This window comes from Sus scrofa, chromosome 15 (assembly GCF_000003025.6).
Source record: "Sus scrofa isolate TJ Tabasco breed Duroc chromosome 15, Sscrofa11.1, whole genome shotgun sequence".
NCBI classification, from domain to species: domain Eukaryota; kingdom Metazoa; phylum Chordata; class Mammalia; order Artiodactyla; family Suidae; genus Sus; species Sus scrofa.
Window position 1 is genome coordinate 94122722 of NC_010457.5, and position 16982 is coordinate 94139703.

A 16982-nucleotide genomic window follows, 5' to 3' on the forward strand; every position below is an offset into this window, starting at 1 on the left:
AGGGGGAGGTGGGAGGGGAAAGGACTGGGAGTTTGGGTTTAGCAGATGCAAACTATTATACATAGAATGGATAAACAATAAGGTCCTACTGTACTGCACAGGCACTATAGTCAATATCCTGTGATAAACCATAGTGAAAAAGAATAAAGAATATATACATATGTATGACTGAATCACTGCTCTACAGTAGAAATTAACACAACACTGTAAATCAACAATAGGTCAATAAAAATTTTTTAGAATAGGAGTTCCCACAGTGGCTCAGTGGGTCACTGCAGAAGCATAGGTTTGATCCCTGGCCCGGCACAATGGGTTAAAAGTTCCAGTGTTGCCACAGCTGTGACCTGTAGCCCAGGAACTTCTATATGCTGTCGGTGTGGCCATTAAAAAACTAGAATTAAAAAAAAATGAGGCATCTCTTGAAGTTGCAGTAAGAGTAAACCATGACTGGAAAGAGGTCACACATTACCACAGTCAGATATGCATGTAAAATTTTTTTTCTGCTGATATCTGAAATGAGATTATAGTGACATGAACTAGTATTCACTCTGAGGTCCCCTAATTGCACTGAAATCTGGTTGGAAAATCAATATGCAAAGCTTTAAAACTTTGGCCAAAGTCACAGATAGTGGTCTGATCAGTGAAGATCTATGCCAATAGGCATGTAAAATATTACAAATGTCTGTGACCTGGCTCAGCTTCCTCCACCTCCGCCACTTGCCTGCTTCTCTGCACTGAGACACTTCCCTCTGGTATATCCAGGAACAGGCTCTGTCTCCTATATCTTTACTGAATTATATACCCAGGAGTTGCTCATCCCTACACCTTTTAGCTCAGCATCTGGCATGACTCATTTCCAGCTGGGAATTCTGCAGAGTCCCCTTTGGGGGGGGGGGGCTTCCACTCCTTCCCATGGGACCAGAAGACAAGACAGGCCTTTTCTTTCTCTGTTCAACCCACATGACCACCCCACAAACCTGGGTGATGAATCAGTCTATCCAAACTGCTGAGATAACTAAAGGCAGTGGGCTGAGAAAGGAGTAATTTATTTAGGGGAATATTTAGGGCAAAGTACCCAACAAGTTAAGCCCTTGCAGCAGCTCCTACAAGGATCCTCCCCAAATTCTCACTCTTCTGCCCTATCCACACCTATCCAGTGTCCTCTCTCCACTTTATATAACCTCTGCCATGCAAATCTCCACCTCTGGCAAACCCCAATCTTAACCACAATGGGTGCCCTTCCCTCACTGTTCATTGCCTCCAGGTCATTCCATCTAAAGTGTATCCCTGGGGTATTCCAGCTAGATGGTCCAGAGTAGTGTGTGGATTTCTCCATCACACAGAGAAGTCCAGGGTGGATGTGGACATGTCATGCCCCGGTCCTCCCTGAGCATCTCCCATTAATGGGAGCTTCAGACACTCCCTTTCCTCAGACATTCATGGAACAGCTGTTGGCTCAGATACCTACATTTCTAAAGGAGAAGCATTCACTCTCAGAGATGTTATAGCCAGAGCTTAACCAGAAATCACAAAATAGTAGCGATGGATATGTTTTACTTAAGACTTTACATTAAAAAATGTATCAGTTTCTTGAGTGGATAGAATAAAAACCCACTCAAGACATCCATGTCCTAATCCCCACAACCTGAGAATATGTTACCTTCCAAGGCAAAAGGGACTTTGCAGATATGATTAAGGATCTTGAGATGGGGAGGTTATCCTGGATTACTCAGATGGGCCCAATATAATCACAAAGGTCTATTTAAGGGAAAGAGGGAGGCAGAAAAGTCAAAGTCAGAAAAGGAGACTTGATGAAGGAAGCAGAGGATCAGTCAGAGAAACATTAGAAGATCCTATGCTGCTGGCAGTGATGATGAAGAGGCTATGAGCCAAGGAAAGCAGGCAGCCTCTAGAAACTAGAAAAGGTAAGGAAATGGATTTTCCTCTAGAGCTTCTGGAGGGAGCATAGCCCTGCCAACAAACTGATTTCAGCCCACTGAACCCAACTGCACACTTCTAAACTCCAAAATTGGGAGATCATGAATTTATATTGTTTACACCACAAAGTTTGTGGCAATTTGTTTCGGCAGCAATGGGAAACTAGTTTCTAACATTTTAAAATCAGAAGTCTTGACATAAAAAAAAATTTTTTTTTTCTGGCCTTTCTTGGAAAATGAGGCAATCTGTCCACACTTGGCCCACTTGCCATGGCAGAAATAAGCTGAGGAGCAGCAGCCTCTTCTAGAAAGACAGTGGGGTGTATAGTGCTCCATAATCCCTCCCTTCCCTGTGTCTCCAAATGCCAAGGCTAAGAGCCAGGTGTAGGTCATTATCATTAGGTCGGTCTTGTGACTGATGGCTGGTCTGCTTCACTCAATGCTCAGTCATCACCATGGTCACACCATTCATCCTCTACCTTTTTACTGGCTTGAACCATTGCCTAAATGGACAGCCACTCAAAGTTTAAAAGCCTGCCAATGGAAAGCTACTACTTTTATCTTCACCTCTGGAAAACACTGGACAGAAAACTGGAACAAACTCAGGAAAGGAGATAAGCATACCCATAGCCCAGTTGGAAAGAGGAATAGGATCATCACGACATTACCACAGAGGCCCTGTATCTCCTTGGGTTCAGACAGATTTACGCTGACAATATTATTTCATGGGTTATTTGTCATAGTTGCATACCAACATAGAGATTCTGCAGATGATGATCTCTTGAGAGCCCTGGCTTTTTTTAATTTGAGAGGAATCTAAATTAGATTTTAGAATTTTTGGACAGTGATGGATTTATATTACGTTGTACAAGATCATATTTTAAATACGGTGGATGTTAGCCAGAATCTAGCTTGTTTTCTCTGGGAAGAAAAGCTTTGGCCACAACTCCTAAGGGTCTTAGAAACAGAAAGGCATAATTTTGAATATACATAAAAGGGTACCCTAAGTATCTCTGCCATGGAAGCCACCCACTCAACAACTTAACTCTGAAAAAATGTTTCCACTGGGTAGGAAGAATCTTTTGCCAAGCCAGGTGCAGGCATGAGAAGCTGTAAATGTCTGAAGTTATAAAAACAAAGGCTACACTTATTGTAAAATGGCAGTGGTATTTTTTTTCCAGTAATACTGAATATCAAAAGTCAGCACCAACAGTACATTTCCAGAAATCACGATCACTTTCTCCATTAAAAACACCCATTCAGAGTCTTCTCTCATTAACGGCAACTTCATCTGGCTTTATTTTAATAACACCTTTGATGGTTCAACGATGCAAAGGCCAACAATTGTGACCAGGCCAGTTAAATTCTTAGGTTGCTTTAATCCCACATAGCGAGAATAGTGGAAGAGATTTATTCTCCAAAACTGGCTGTTCCCTCTCAGTGTAAACTCTCATCAAAGAACTGCTGTCTCTGGGAAATGAAGCGGATTTGGAAAATGAAGCAGTGTTAAACTGCTTTGGGGAATACATTTTTTTGTTTCAGAGTGAACTGAGTCACTCTGTTCCCTGTGGTACATGAGATTTCACTGCACACCCCCTGTGGAAACATATTGTTGACCCACTTGCTTATGGACCTGTATTTGTTTACCAGCGAAGCTGTAACAAAGCACCACAAACTAGGTGGCTTACACAACAGAAACATTTGCCTCACATTTCTAGACCCTGCAAGCCTGAGATCAAGGTGTTAGCAGGGTGGGTTCCTTCTGAGGGCTGTGAACGAGACTCCATCGCAGGCTACTTTCCTAACTTCTGATGATTTGCTGGCAACTTCTATCATTCCTTGGCTTTGGCTGTATCGCCACAATCTCTGCCTTTATTTTCACAGGGTATTCTTCCTGTGTGTATTTTTGTCTAAATTTCCCCTTTTTATTTATTTTCTTATGGCCGTACCTGTGGCATATGTAAGTTCCTGGGCTAGGGGTCAAATTGCAGCTGCAGCTACTGACCTACACCACAGCCACAGCAACACCAGATCCAAACTGCATCTGCAATCTACACTGCAGCTTGTGGCAACGCTGGATCCTTAACTCACAGACCGAGGTCAGGTATCAAACCCGCATCCTCATGGGTACTATGTCGGGTTCTTAACCTATTCAGCCACAATGGGAACTCCAAATCTCCTCTTTATATAAGGACCCAGGCATAGCGGATTAGGAGCCCACCCAACTCCAGTATGACCTCATCTTAACTATTTACATCTGCAAGAACCCTATTTCCAAATAAAGACACATTCTGAGCTACAGGGGTAGGGGGTAGGATTTTAACATGAATTTTGAGAGGATGCAGCTCAACCTTTTACAGGGCAAAATCCATATTTTATATCAATTGGATCAATCTTTTAGAAAATCATACTAACAGAAAAAGAGAGAAATTGTAAATGAATGCTTTTCTCTCACTTTTCTCTTGTATGCCATCCTCTCTGTCCTTGGCATTTGGAGGAAGGATGCCTATTTAGGAACATGAGGCCTTTAACAGGTAAAAGCTATAGAAAACTTTGCTTAGTATTTAGACATTGTAATTAGATTTTTTCAGAGACTGATTTCCAAGAACTGAAAATGGATAAATTAATTTCTTAAGCTTTATTTTAAGAGATAAAATAAAAGAATGAGAGCATTTCAGATAAGATAGGCAGTGTCATTTCTTAAAATGGGTATGACTTGACTTGGGGGTGGGTTTTTGGTATAAAAATCCAATAGACCTTTGTCCCATCACTGTGTGACCTTCGCCATTGCTGGCCTTCCTCCTTAAAACTCCTTGGCTCCCATGCCTAGCTCTCCAGTTTTGCTCCTTTTCCTGCCTTACTCTTGCTCTTTGCCATCTTCAGTTTCCAGCCACTAAATGTAGAATTTCCTCCACCTTTTATGGAATCCTGTTCCCCCTTTTCCTTCTCTATCCTTGGGACTGCATTTACACTTTGACTCCAATACTCAGGTTTAGGCACTTGATTCCTAAGTTGATATTTCTAGCCTTGACTTCTCTACCTACTATAGACTCATATGGCCAGTTATTTGCACTTGAAACTCAATAAAACCACACCTGATGGCATCATGTCATCCTCCTCCCTGAGCCATCTCCTCCTCTCCATTGCATGGTTTCTGTTAATTTATTATTCTTCTACTCAACCAGGCTTGGAACCCTACAATCATCATATATGTAGTTTCCTTTCTTCTCATATATCCAGTCTTCCTAGAAAGCCTGTTGTCTCTGCCTCTGATTTGCAAATGGTCTTTCTCTGGCTTGTCCTCGTCCAGGCCCTCATTATTTTTCATCTATGTGGTTTAAACTTTTCCTGTTATCTCAGCCTCTCTTTGATCTTTTCTAAACTATACTCTGCTTCTTCCACTTCCAAAAGTTCAGCTGGAAAACATAACTGATTACCACATTCTCTATAAATTTTGAACAGAGGCATTCGTGACCTCTATACTATCAATATTTCTCTTCTGGTTTCCTTTCTCTCTGGCCGTTGTTGTACAGATGCCCCCCTTCTTTGGCCGAACACTACTTTTTTTTTTTTTTTTTTTTTTTGGCTGCATTAGAAGCATGTGGAAATTCCTGGCCAGGGATCAAACCCACAGCATAGCAGCAACTTGAGCTGCTGCAGTGAAAATGCTGGATCCTTAACCTGCTGCACCAAAAGAGAACTCTACTACTTGCTTTTTAAAAAATGGACTTGACAGAAATGGACTATTCCAAACAGCACATTCTTTAAGGCCAAAGACTTATTTATTCCATGTTCTACATGAAGTCATTTTCTGAGAATATGCCAGGATCACTGAGGCTTAATATGTCATTGGAAACCTCTATTGTTCCACTTAACACAACCCTAACAGAGTGATGGGTTCACAGTATATGTTCAACAAATGTCTTAGCTGACTTTCTCCCCAGTAGGCCTTGCTTTAGTGTTATAAGCATGTTTGTCTTATCCTGTATACTACATTCCAAGCTTATAAAACATGAATATTCTGTTCTATTCAACTCTCTATGCCCCGATATGCCCTTTCAATGGCTTGCTCTAGGCTTTCATTAGATAACTAATTAAAGACTATTAACTACAGATGATACTGGCATATCAACCTGACACACAAAGAAATTGTGTTATAAATTTCTCAACCAATAGATGAGCAGAAGGTTGAATTATTATTTGATCTAAACATCTATTTTGTTAAGATTACGTTGATCACTAGATTATATAACCTTATCTTTAAAATATCTTAACAATCTTCTTGTGAAGAGTCCATGGGCTGCTAATGGCTGAGGACTTGGAGGAGAGGGATGAAGAACAGCAGAAGGCAACTTCTAAGTTTAGGACATTTTTTATTTGTTTTTTGCCTAAAAAATTAGTGAATCTTTTTTAAAAATTGTGGTATTCTAATTACCTTTTTGTAATTCTTCCTACAGTCCCTGTAAGGCTACGTTGAATAGTAGAAGGAACAATTTTATTAATGGAACCGCCAGGATTTTTGAAGTTGGAGAGGTGTAAAAATTTAATTAACATGAGAACAGTGCTGGATAGTGTCTGGTTTCCTGGTTGTTTCATAGGAGATCTCAGGTCAATAGGCCTGGTAGGACCGAGAAAAGCAATGGCCTAATTATTATGTTTTTCAACAGTTAGGTTGTAAGCTGGCATGTAGGTTGGACTCATGCCTGAGAATGAAGTGAGTCCCCTTACCCAAATGTACATAATATTGTTAAGGGCTTAGAGAAGGAAAGGATACAATCCTATAACCCTCAGTGATGTAAAGAGTAGGAACAATGTGTCACAGGAAGGAGGATCATAAACCTCATTAAAATTCTGAGATCTGAAGGATAATTCTGAATAAAAATTGCTTTGAGGCACATTCTACAGGAGAGGACCACATAGCTGTTTATCACTTGGCTAAGCACAGATTAACCAAGACCTGCTCTTCATGACTAGGTATCTGAGGGAGAAGCCCTTGCTTAGTGTTAGCTTGAACAGGGCACTGAATGTAAATATGTGGGTAGGAAATTAAACCATAGCGATGATATTTCAAGGCCATGGTTCTGAAGTTGAGGTGAGATGGGCTGAAAATCAGATCAAATGGCAAATGAAAGAAAACTGGAACCACTTCACAAAATTGCCTAGTTCCTGCTCTGTTCAAAACACCCACAAACACACATCAATCCATATTCAAACTCCTTGGTTCATATACAAGGGTTGAAAGCATATTGGACCTTGGGTTTGTTTGTTTTCTTTTTTTTAATGAGTAAATAGTTTCGGAAGAAGCTGAGCATGTATGTTGTTGCCAGTCCCCAGAAGTTTCTTGGATTAGTTCAGGCAACAGCTGCATAAATATTTCTTACACTGGCTGCCTGCCCACTATTACTTTGCAGGAAAGAGCACATATTTTTCCCAGTTAAGTTTACTGCTTGCATCTTATGTGGATTGACTGAAGAATATTATTTCTAGAACTAGAAGTGCTCCAAGCAAAACTATGACTTCTGGCAGCTAACAAGGTACTACCAAACAATTTTTCTCCTTTTCTGTCTGGCTATTCCTGTTTATCCTTTAAGACTTAGCTCAGAATATTCAGTATCAAAAAGTGAAAAGGACTTGTATGAATAAAACTATAAGTCTTTATTAAAGAAAACAAAGAAACACTTGAATAAACAGAATGATACACCTATTTAGTGGAAAGGAAAATTCAAAATTATGAAGAACTCAATTTTTCCCTAACTGGATCTATTCTCTATAATGACAATCAAAAATCTCTATTAGCTTGCTACAAATTGAAAAAAAAATGACTGTGAAATTCATCTAAAAACATAAAAATGCTAAAAGAATAAGAAAAATTCTGAAAAAAAAAATGAGAGAACTTGTCCACACTTAAGTTATAAAGCTAGACTTGGCATTTCCCCATGAACTTCTAGACTCCAGTCACTGTAACAGAATAGAGTCTAGAAATAATCCCTCATAACATGTGAATTGGATGTCCAATAATAGCTACTATTTAGTGACCTCTTATTATGCTCCATGTATTCTTCCAAACCCTTTACATATACTAACTTAAGCAGTCCTAGTAACTCCAAGGGATAAGTACTACTATTATTATCCCCGTTTTTATATATGAGAAATCAGGTTCATTCAGTAAGAAAGCAATGAAACCAGAATTTGGGTAAAGAGATTTGAGCTGAGTTTTACTCTCTTATTTATATTATCATGTATTATTTGTATTTTTAAACAAGACAATAAATACCACTAATCAAAGAAACCGAAGCTGCACAACTAAAGCATTACCTTTCCCAGGAAGGCTTCCCTAGCTCCTGGTTGATCTCTCTGCTACATCTGACCTGCTATAGCGCCTAATGCACATCTGAACCACACAAAATCCACATTATAATGTACAGATGTTTATTGGTGTGATTTACTCCTCCCCACTAAATCTCAGCTCTTGAATATCCCTGATAGCCTATTTATGCTGTTTTTCCATATTAAGCTCAGAAGTTGGCAAGAACAGGCACTAACTTGCTCAACTATTTGGGAACCTAAACAAACATCCTATCAAGTAAGATATTGTTTGGGATGGTACTGTGAGTTTTATGAGATCAAGTTGTGGTTTTTCCCCTTTGGTTTTAAAGAGATAAATGAATTGTGGAGCAATGCAAAGTAGTGGCCTTTTCTAATAGGTCTCTCTACCTTCAAGCATGATACAGGGTCTCAATGAAATTAACCAACATCCTTCAGAACCCTTCTTGTGAGTACTGCTGTTTAAATTTCAACAATTTTTGACACTGATTTACTACTGCGGACATGTCTACTGTTTTGGTCCTCTCAATTTCTATATATGCAAACTGGAAATGAGAATAATTCACCCAGCAACGGACATCTACCTCCAATGACTATGGCCATGAGGAATAGCTGACAGTGTTTGCTCAAGGGCCTACTGCAGCCTGCTCTATTTCAGCTCCAAATTTTCCAGTGAACTCTGTCTCTATTTTGAAACTGAAAAACAAGGTTTTGGAACTAAGCAACACTCAAAAATGTTTCACAATAAGCTCCTCTTATCAATGTGTTGACTTCCTCATGTGAGTTTTTCCTTTAGCCAGATTACAAATACATTCCAGGGTTAGTGTTTTTGAACTATAATAAAAGACATGGTCTCTAATTATTACTATGACTGTTATCAGATATTAACATGACATTTTAAATATATGAAGAGGGGAGCAGATAACATAAGGACCAAAAGTTCACATCCAAAGTGTTACCGTATTCATAAAATATTCTCGAGGACAATGTTAGTTTTGGTGTTGGTGGTGCAATTATTGCTGCTTAAAATAGCAGCAGACAGAACAGAGTAGTAGTAAGTGAAAAGCCGTTTTACCCTTCAAAACACCAACTAGAGAGAGTCATTTCACATTCATCTTAGGTGTTCAGGTGGTTATGTGTCCCTGTGTTTAAGGTGGGTGTGATTTTCACATGCTCCTCCAGCCAATGAAACCACCAGCTTTTAATGATCACATGAAAGCTATTTTATAAATATTGACACTGACAGGTGAGTCAATATCTTTCTTAGTATTTGTTTACTTAATCTTTTGGAAATTAAGCTTGAAATTTCAACAGCATGTTAAGCACATGTCATTATTTTAATCTTAATGTATTACAGAAATACATTTCTTGTATGTATTACTAAGTATTTATTTACTTAAAATCAATGTTCCAAAAGTTTTAAGAAATATAAAATATTGGGGAAAATGAATGAACTACTGCCAGGGAAGAAGAAAGAGAGAGAAAAGTTAAAGAAAAAAATATCAGTAATAAGAAGCGTGACACATAGAGAACAGATTTGTGGTTGCCAACAGAGAGAGGAGGTGGGGGAGTGATGGAGTGGGAGTTTGGGGTTAGCAGATGCAAACTATTATATATAGAATGAATAACAGGGTGCTACTGTATAGCACAGGAAACTGAATTCAATATTCTATGATAAACCATAATGGAAAAGATTTTAAAAAGAATGTATATATAAACTGAATCTCTTGGCTGTACAGCAGAAATTAACACAACATTGTAAATGAACTGACTTCAATTAAAAAAAAAGTAAGAAGAATGAAAAAGAAGTACCAGATATAAACAACCTAGAAGCTATAGTCAACACAACTCCATATGATGATAATTTATAGCACATTATGATATATATTTATAGTATAAATTTACTTACTTATAGTTCTAAGGCCATATAGTCTTTTGCTTCCACTTTGCACAGATATACTTTTCATGTTCAAAAGAAGGCAATCTGTTACATATTTAGTCAAGTCAGTGACCATTAACACGTAATAACCATAATAAACTCTTGGCAAAGTCCATTCATGCCTTCCTAAACTTATATATGTCCAATCAACAGTATAAATTATTCTCTCAAAAATTCAATCAGCAGGCTCATTGGGAACTGTATTTTAGAAGAATGAGCTTGTTAATAAATGTGCAGGAGAAAGACTTAGATAACTATTAGGATCCGCTAGAGTAGCTGATGTTAAGCCAGCTACATCTAATTCTCAATACCACTGATATAGCTCTGGTATCCCTCAATGATCCACTATGACCATTAAGTAATTCACCTCATATTACTTCTTACTTTTTCCCTACCCTTTCTTCCAGGTGTCATTGGTTACTCTGACTCTTTACCTCTATTATTGGTTACATAAATCATATGATGGGAATTATTTCACAATTTCATATAATTTCAAATAATGTACTTAAATTCCTTTTATTGTTTTATTATTTTAGACATTACCTTAATTCTCTGTGTAGTAGGGAATAAGAACACTATCTTATCCTTTACCTCTTCTCTGCTCCCAACTCCCAGCTTTGCCAGCTATACTAGGACCTTTAAATAATCAGTATTCAAAGCATTCATATTTACAGTCACAATGTCCTTGATTTATAACTTTTATTTAAAAGATTCTGACCTTCGTTTAGAGGTTAATTTGAAAAATTAAAAACAAAGAGCCAATCGAACATTATCATTAGGTCAATATTATTCACTGCAGAATCAAGTACTATATTTGAACCTCAGGAGAAAGAAATGCAATTCTATGTAAGGAAAATTTTGCCAAAGAAAATAATTGAAGAATCAAAGTAAAATTAATTCATCAGATTCATGACACAGTTCACTTTGTTTTATGTATGGAAATGACTTTCTTGTACAAGACTTAGGGTTTTTTTCCTAAAGTTCCCAGTTGCCTTTTTTTTTTTTTTTTGTATTAGGCAAGAAACATGAACACTTCATCACATTATTATAATAATCCAGTTCCTTTTCCTTTTCCCTCCCTCCCATTCATCTCTTCCTTTTTTTTTTTTTTTTTTTTTTTTTTTTTTTTTTTTGCTACCTCTTACTTGATTTCTTAATAGAAAGATATTTGACTTCCTGGATTAAACTTTAAGGTCACCTATTTTTTCCTCATACTATAGTTTTGTCTTGTTGTTCTACTTTTAAATTCATCTTTTTATTGAATTGGGGGGAAATATTTTTAATTTCCAATTATTTTTTCCTATTCTCTTTTTGCATACAACCTTGTACTTAAATTTTTTTGAATCTCTATGAGGATATTAATAAGAATTGAAAAAAATCATTTTCTTACCTGAATTTTCACTTTAATTTCTTTTGGTCTATCGCTTTCTTTATTCGTCTTTCTTATGTTATTTGGTGCTGTAGCTTTTCCCCTGGTTTCAGCATTGGTCATCTGTCCATACTTAAAAAGAAAGGCTAGGTTGATGAATTCAAGGAGCTTATATGGATTTCTTCTACTGCTGAGTAGGTTTGAATAGGTTGTTTTTTTCTCAAAAGATATCACTGATTGGGAAGATTTCAAGGTAAGCTGGCAAATCTCATTGATGGGTAGGCTTCTTTAAGATACATGGGCAAGAACACAAAAGCAATCAGGGTTTCATTCCCAACATCATAACAAAAATGTTTTGTTTTGTTTTCTGGAGACCACACCCTCACTGGGAGCATTATCTCTCTCCAGGGCTGGTTAGCACTGCATACAGGCTCTGCAGAAGTGGGAAGGAGCACCTGTTTTATATATAATCCTTCTGCCTTCTGTTCCCCTCACTGGGAAGCCAAGCTATTTTAGGAAAGATGGCTCACACCTGTGCTGTTGCCTTTTGTCCCAGGGCTTATATGTCAATATGTTCTCATTTGCTTTCTTTAGGTCAGAAATTTATCTTTGGTCTGCTAATGATTCCACCCTACCCTATTATCAAAAGAACAAACTGAAAGGTTTTGGTACTCTTTTCCTTTCATTTCAGTGGCATTTGAGGAGGAAGAGTACACTACCCTGTTCATCATTCTTAACTGAAAATGTGTGTTCTGAATTCCCTCCCCACTCTCCCCAGGACCCTTCCTTCCTTCCTCTCTTCATCCTTCTGTCCTTCTTTTTCTCCATCATTTTCTTTTACAGGTAAGTACCTAGAAGTCTAGGAAATAATATTAGAACTAAAAACAGTGATGAGATATATACCCAGGAGTGGAATTGCTGGATCATTACTGGTTCTATTTTTAGCTTTTTGAGGAACCACCGTACTGTTTTCCATAGGGGCTGCATGGACTTACATTCACACCAACAGTATAGGACGGTTCCCTTTTCTCCACATCCTCACTAACATTTGTTATTTGTTATCCTTTAGACAATACCCACTTTGACAGGTGTGAGGTGATATCTCATTTTGGTTTTGACTTGCCTTTTCCTGATAATTAGCAATGTTGTGCATCTTTTCATGTGCCTGTTGGCCATCTGTATGTCTTTGGAACAATGTCTATTCAGGTCTTCTGCCCATTTTTAAAATCAGGTTGTTTGGTTTTGGGATATTGAGGTGTATGAGTTGTTTGTGCTCCAGGGTTTATATATGAAGAAAAAGAAAACACTAATTTGAAAAAAATACATACAGCCCAATATTCATAGCAGAATGTTTACGATTGCCAAAATATAGAAGCAACCTAAGTTCCATCAATAGAAGAATGGGTAAAGAAAATGGGTATATATACACAATAGAATATTAGCCATTAAAAAAAATGACATTTTGTCATATGTAACAACATGGATGGATCTGAAGGATATTATGTTTAGTGAAATAGGTCAGACAAAGGTGAATACTGTAGGTTTTCACTTATATGTGGAATCCAAAAATAAAAATCAATCAACAAATAAAACAGAAACAGACTCACAGATACAGAGAACAAACTAGTGGTTACAAGTAGCGACTGGGTTGAAGGGAGGGGCAAGATGGGGATAGAGGATTAAGAGGTTTAAACAATCATGAATAAATAAATAGGATATAAGGATGTATTATACAACACAGAGGATATAGCCAATACCTTAAAACAGCTTTAAATGGAATTTAATCTGAGAATATTGAATCACTATGTTGAACACCTGAAACTAATATATTATAAATCAACTGTACTTTAATAAAAATAAAAATAAAAAACAGTGATAAAATTTTCCTTTTTCTTTTCATAGACGTTCTTTATAATGTCTAAAAGAGAAATTTCAGCTATTTTTCAAAAAGCTAAACCTGAATTCAGTGTCTTTTTCTTCTAAGCAGGTTTCTTTGTAGACTTCTGCTATCAAAAAGAATGTCATATTTGAAAAAAAATGAATGAATAAAATTAATTGGTATATTTAACTAAATAGCTCATCCAAAATAAGAATAATTCATATACAATAAATTATTTTGAAGCAGAGAATGTCCTTAAATTCGCATATGAATTTAAGAAACACTTTCTTTGGGGCTACATACTAGGTACTAGGCTAAGATTGCTAATATCCTGTGAGGTTGGTATTAATATGCTCATTGTGCAAATGGAGAACAGAAGTTCAGGGAAGTTTAACAATTTGCCCAGAGCACAGAAGCTAGTAATTTGCAAGGCCAAAATTTGAATCCAGGTCTCTCTGCCACCCCTAACCATTTCCCTATCTCACCTCATATAAGTATTAGGAAAGCCCCAAAGTATTATCAGTGCTGCAGAGGGACCAACCAAGACATTTAAAATAGGTAGGATAGCTATGACTATTGGAAAAACTAGCTGTCTGGAAACACAATTAAAAATTCTTATGTTTGGAGTTCCTGATGTGGTGCAGTGGGTTAAGGATATGGCATTGCCGCAGCTACAGTGTAGGTCAGAGCTGCGGCTTGGATTCAGTCCCATATGGATTTTATATGCCAAGGGTGCAGCTTTAAAAAGAAGAAGAAAGAAATTTTCATGATCAGTGAGTCAGTTAACAGAGTTATATACCCGCTTCACCATGTGAGTTAAAATCTGTTTGCCATAAATAAATAGACCCCCTTAAGGATATTGAGGATTTTCTGACCTTTCCCATTAGGAAAAAAAAAAAAAGCTTGTGCTAGGATTATGAGGTATGGAAGAAAGAAGACAGCCTTTGGAAACAGACAGAAATGGTTTTAGAGTCTGCCACTTACTAGCAATGTAAGCGCATGACACTTATCCTAAGAGTCAGCTCCCTGATCTATAAAACACAAATATCCTCTTCAGTGAGTTAGGGTGAGGAGTAAATGAATAAAATACTGACAACAGATATTTAAGTATTATTTCCTCCCTATCATGTTGTCTATTCTTAGAATTTAATAGATAAGAAGATATGTATATATTTGGTCAATACATAGTACTAAATAAAAAATGAATCTATTATTGGACAACCATTCTTTCTAGAATATATAGACGTTCAGCTTAAATATTCCTTTAGGTATGATTTCCTATGTGACTATGTCCTTTTTACTACAGATCGTTTATTGTAAGGTCTTTGAAAATTAGTTCTTCAAAATATATTTCTCCTGAAGTGTTTTAGTTATTATAAACCATATTTATCCTCTTGCATTTTCACTGTGTTTTAGATTACTTCTGTATTATCATCACTACAACTGTACACATGAGTTAGGGCAAGCACTAAGACAATTTTGAAAATATCTACTACAGCAACTTTGCAGTGCACTTTTATCCCAGTAAAATGCAATAAGGAAAATGTTCAAATAGGAAAATATATACTAACTTACACTGAGCTCAGGGTGAAGAACGTGGAAAAACCTACTTACTTGAACTTTGATCTCTCATTTGTCCTTTCTTTAGATAAAATACTTGCTCCCTTATGGACTTGGAAAATGTAAACAAGCATCCATAAGAGGAAAAAAAACGGTTTAATGTTCCAAATGTGACTAAATGTAGCTGGTTCAGACTTGTTTGTAATAAAAGCATATGTGTTGTCACAAGGTTCTTCCGACATTTCAATCCTATTCTCGAACTGCTACCTCATAAAACAAAAATGTTCTGATAGCAAAGATTACTCTGAACGGTGGAACAACAGGAAAAAAGGAGACATTATAAAAGGAGAAGCAATGTTTAACTATTCAGTTTCAAGTAGGCGTCGTTTGGGGAGAAAAGGGTAAAACAGTAATCTTTTGTCTTGGCTGAAAGGAATATCAGACTAAATTTACTTATCAATCGCGATAAAATTAGATAATTTGTCAACCTATGGCACAGTTTTTAAAGTTTTTAATTACTATGTCAACAGCCTTAAGGCAGATGTGACTTTAATATAACCCTCTGAATTTGAGGGGGGAAACATACATTGATTGACTGATCAAACAACAGATACAGATAGATAAGGATATCATCTTGGTGAACAAACCAAATGATGATAGAACAAGTTATTTTTAAAAACATCATTGAAAAATTATCTGGAAAGGTACACTAAATGTTCACTGGGGGGTTACTGAGGATTCAGGGAGTAGGATAGGAAGAGGGGACTTGAAAAACTTAAAATTCTGTGCTTTTTCTTCTTAAAAATAGGAGCACCTTATGTGTATACTTCAGACAAACTTTAAAAGTGAATTAAATCATTATGATCCTTTCACCCAACTCTGTAAACAACACATGGAGTAAGGAACTATTGGGCAGAATTCTCACTGACATCAATATGGCAGGTAATATATGCACAGCTTATTTAATCTTAAAAGATCTCTAATAAAAGTTGCCTATGAATTTAATGTTTTTCACCATAAATACGAGTTTGCCAAGTTCTTTCTTGTTCTCTGTATTCCACAATTCTTCCCTTTACCTACAATTTTTTCAAATACCATTCTCTTGCTCACAAAACATCCTCTTAGAAAACACCTTTAAAAAGATGGCAGCCTATGTGTGGCTCATAGACAGCCCACAAATGTATTTTGCTTGGCTAGAAAAAAATGTTTTTAGCATTTTCAGATTAGTTGCTGGAATTGAAGAATTTGGAGATTTCACATGAAATTCCAGATTCCCAGCTTCAGTTGAAAGATAAAAGCAACGACAAGAGAAGCCCACATTCCAAGTTGTTTACAGTTGTTCCTTTAGCCTGGGTGTGTGCGCTCCAGCTCACCAGGCCTTGTGACCTCCCCAGCAGCACGTCTGGTGATTTAGTTCACCTCTTGCACTGTTTTTTATCTTATGGTGGTGAGGAAAGTTATTTCTTACTTATGCCCTTTTTATCCTTTTTGTTTAAAAAAAAAGGGGTGGGGGAGGGCAATTAAAGGAATAGCCAGGAAACCAGGTGTTTCAGAAGAAATGGGAGTAGGCATATTTCTTTACGGAAATTAACATAGCCTTTCTGTGTTTAATATGCAAAGAATGTTTGTGCAGAAAGAATCAATTTTATTAACACAAGAAGCCTGCATAGGAATAGAGAAGAACATAAAAAAGTAATGATTTGTTTTTAAGTGGGAACAAATAAGTCATACTTTTGTGAAATTCAATTACATTAAATGAAAGGCTGCTTTCTATCTATTCCATTCATCTGTATCACCTAATTAACATTGTAGGTATTTGAGTTTGTCCCCCATTTAGAAATACACCCAGAAAAAAAAAGTGGAAAGAGGATCCTGTGTTGTCATTGCTGTGGCTCAGGTACGATCCCTGGCCTGGGAACTTCTGCATGCCATGGGCAAGGCCAAAAAAGAAAAAAAGAAAAGAGGTTAGAAACA

The 16982-nt window shown here is 37.0% G+C and overlaps 1 long non-coding RNA gene across 1 annotated transcript in view; it reads right to left on the minus strand.

The window, feature by feature from the left end:
* Nucleotides 1-12536, minus strand: part of LOC110257192 — a 41255-nt gene extending 28719 nt beyond the window's left edge. Inside the window, exon 1 of the long non-coding RNA XR_002339473.1 lies at nt 11591-12536. This is a non-coding gene — a long non-coding RNA (uncharacterized LOC110257192). The remainder of the gene's footprint in view (nt 1-11590) is intronic.